The sequence below is a fragment of the Sinocyclocheilus grahami genome, unplaced genomic scaffold (assembly GCF_001515645.1).
Source record: "Sinocyclocheilus grahami isolate Dianchi unplaced genomic scaffold, SAMN03320097.WGS_v1.1 scaffold680.1, whole genome shotgun sequence".
NCBI classification, from domain to species: domain Eukaryota; kingdom Metazoa; phylum Chordata; class Actinopteri; order Cypriniformes; family Cyprinidae; genus Sinocyclocheilus; species Sinocyclocheilus grahami.
The window spans coordinates 293,441-296,951 of record NW_015505859.1 but is presented as its reverse complement, the minus strand read 5'-3'; the positions used below and the strand labels follow the sequence as shown (position 1 = coordinate 296,951).

The window sequence follows — 3,511 nt, the reverse complement described above, 5'->3', positions numbered from 1 at the left end:
AGAAATGCAGGATAAAGCATATGTGCTTCTTTTGCACATATTACCATATGCAAATGTGGGACAGAAATGCACAAATCAGCAAGTGCAATTGAAGGATTTACCTCTAGCAGGTGCATATGTGCTTTTGAAGCGTTCGACCGCAGCTGCAATCAAAGAAAGCCTTAGCCTAAATCCTGCATTTACTTTTTGAGGACAGATGTGTCTTCCCGCGGTTGCAGATCTTATGTCACTTAAAATTAAAGTGACAAAATAATATGCAATATTACTTTTTAATATAAAATACTTGTAATCATTTAATTGTTTATGTGAAGTGACATGTATAAGCTGTTTACTACAAGGATTAAATTCATCTTGCTGACACTCAACTACAGTATAGGCTAACTGAAGAAATTGATCACGTGAGCTCCAATTCGCTCGTGTTTGCATAAAGTTGTACTTTTCTCAACTTCTTCATGTCACAGGATACCGCTGCAGGTTGCCGGAAGTCGCCAGCTGAAAATAAATGAGTCCAGATGCTATTATTGGAAATATGGCTTTTACACATAACCCTGCTCTAGGATTAGAAGTAATTCACTTAGGGAATGCCGCTTTTCATACATTACAGCATCAAGTGGAGCAGTCACCAGAGGTTGTTTCGCAGGCAGTGAACAGCGTAAAAGGCCGTGTGACATTTTCCATGTGGAAATTTCGCCGGTCTTTTTCTTTACGTGCTGTGATGGATGTTTGAGAGCCTCGTAATTGCGGTTGTCGTTTTCTCCCTGTACCGTAGCCGCGCTGATACGAGCATTTTACCGTGAGGCGTATTGTATGCATTCCCCTGAGATCACTCGGACAACAGCTTTCTGAAACAGGTGAGGGAAGCCACTTACAAGTTGCCATGGAGATCTCTCAAAAAAAGTATTTTGTTTTCTATTCAAATATATTTAAATTTCCATCCTTTCAGTGACCTGTCGTGCATTTGTAAATGTAAGTGCTTTCCTTTTGTGAGGAAAGAGGACAGCGAGAGAGGGCTTAGCCTGCAAACTGTTCCTTCTCGAGGCGTTCTTGTAGAACACATCACCATATTTGATCTGAGATCTGAATGACAGCATTTTAAACGCGTGTTTGCATTTAGATTGGTTGGTGTGAGCTCGTATACGGCTGATATTGATGAAATGAAATATACTGATGTGTGTCACGGCTATAATTCGCATACTGAACATTTTATTCATTCTCTCCCTGGCTCGTTCATAATGGAAGCAGAAGTGCTCAGCCTTTCCAAGAATTGTTTCTCCATCCTTCACTTTAAAATGCCAGACTCCACACACTAATAGTTCTCTGTCTTTTTAAAGGATTAGTTCACTTGCAGAATAAAAATGTCCTGATAATTTGCACACCACCATGTCATCCAAGATGTTTGCGTCTTTCTTCAGTCGCAAAGAAATTAAGGTTTTTGAGGAAAACATTCCAGGATTTTTCTCCATTTAATGGACTTAAATGGTGGCCAACGGCTTGAAGGTCCAAATTGGAGTTTCAATGCAGCTTCGAAAGGGCTCATACACGATCCCATCCGAATAATAAGGGCCTTATCTAGCTTTATGATCGGTCACAAAAAGAAATGCATTTTTAATCCACAAATGCTCATCTTGCACTAGCTTGACTCCACCCATTATATAATCACGCTGCAAAGTGCGGAAGTACCGACCCAGTGTTTACAAAGCGAACGTGCAAAGAAAGTCAAACGCACTTTACAAAAAAAGGTAAAACAACGATGTCGGACGATTTTGAAGTTGGAGGAGAAATTGAGATGGAGTTTTTCGCCCGACCCTAACTTTTTGACCCGGAGTATACAGACGAAGAGCTAACCATGTATGACCTTTCCAACATGATTACGTAATGTGTGGATTTGTGCAAGACAAGCATTTGTGGTTAAAAAGTATATCATTTTTTTTTCGCTAGTTAAGACCCTTATTACTCGGATGGGATCGTGTAGAGCCCTTTAAAGCTGCATTGAAACTGCAATTTAAACCATTAATAATGGGGTAATCATTTGTTTGTCCATTTAATTTCCAATTATTTTGAGGTATTTTTTTTTCTTAAGACATTTTATTCATTGGACTGAGTTGTCTTAAACTGTTTTTTGTTTTTTTTAATTAAGTATAAGTTTTCCTGGCATGACTAATCTTTAAAATATGTATTTAGTTAGACACTGCTACTTCTGAATGGATGTAAATGGTGAAAAATTATGCCATCTACCAGCAGTGTTAACCGGATCAAGCTAACCTGTAGCACTGTCAAAATGGCTGAAAAACTAAATTCGAATTTTGTACTTAAATATTATCAAAATTCGAATTACATTCAAATTAAAATGCATAATTTCAGTTAGGGTGAAGAAAAGCTTTTGGCTTCTCTTCTGAGGCCACAAGAGGGCAAAATCAAGCAAAATATTACTAATGCACGTTTATTCAAAGCCTAAGATAACATGACTATCTGTGAAAAATTGCATAATGTTTAAAATAATGTTTATAAACCAATTATAATTAAGTTGCTTAAACAACTATAAACAAAACAGCATCATGTTTGTCAAGAGGGCAAAATCAAGCAAAATATTACTAATGCACGTTTATTCAAAGCCTAAGATAACATGACTATCTGTGAAAAATTGCATAATGTTTAAAATAATGTTTATAAACCAATTATAATTAAGTTGCTTAAACAACTATAAACAAAACAGCATCATGTTTGTATGCATAGTTTAATACAAAGGGCGGAAAGCCAATCACACAAAGTAATTTTTTTTATTTAAAAACATGAGATGCAGTGGGATCCTTTACCAAAAAGTAGTATACTTCAAGCTTATTATATTAAGTATACTTAAGTAAAGTTCAAGTATATTTTTAAATATACTTTATGTAGCAAGTATACAAATATCAGTGTACTAGTAGTATACTTGTAAGTGTACTATTTCAATACTCTTTGGGACTAAATTGGCCCACTTTCTAGTATATAAAAGTATACTTTTAAGTATACTTTAAGTATAACAGTAGTAAAATTTGAGTACACAACTAGTTTACAACAATATTTTTAGCCTGTACTGCAACTATACTATAAAAAAAGAAATAAACAACATTTTGAACAAAAGGCTGAAAAAAGCATATGAATTGGATTCAGAACGATAATCAAAACGTAGACAGAGTCGATCAACCCCCCAAAGCTTGACAGTCAAAATTACCTCTTGATTGGTCGACATTACATCAACTTTACACAGTTTTGATGCTGTTTTATGTCTGACGATCGTGTTAGATTACATGTGGAAGCAGCTGTTGTTTCAGTTTCTTCTTCACTTGTGTTTTTTGAAAATTCTGTACAGAAAATGTGTACTAGCGCCCCCCTACCGTATACAATGAAAAAACGGATTTCTAGGAACACAAGTATAGCTCAAATATATTTAGACTTTTTCTAAGTAGTCAAGTATACTTAAATATCATTTTAAGTATATTTCTGAGAAGTACATAAAGCCCATTTCTGAGAA

At 35.5% G+C, this 3,511-nt stretch overlaps 1 long non-coding RNA gene across 2 annotated transcripts in view; it reads right to left on the bottom strand.

Annotated features, from left to right (window-relative positions):
• Window positions 1–361: 361 nt before the first annotated feature.
• Window positions 362–3,511, bottom strand: part of LOC107559279 (uncharacterized) — a 5,767-nt gene continuing 2,617 nt past the window's right edge. Inside the window, exon 3 of one of the 2 annotated variants that reach the window (XR_001605606.1) lies at window positions 362–492. This is a non-coding gene — a long non-coding RNA (uncharacterized lncRNA). Of the gene's footprint in view, window positions 493–716; window positions 843–3,511 lie in introns of those variants that run through there. The other variant, XR_001605605.1, reaches the window with a different exon arrangement.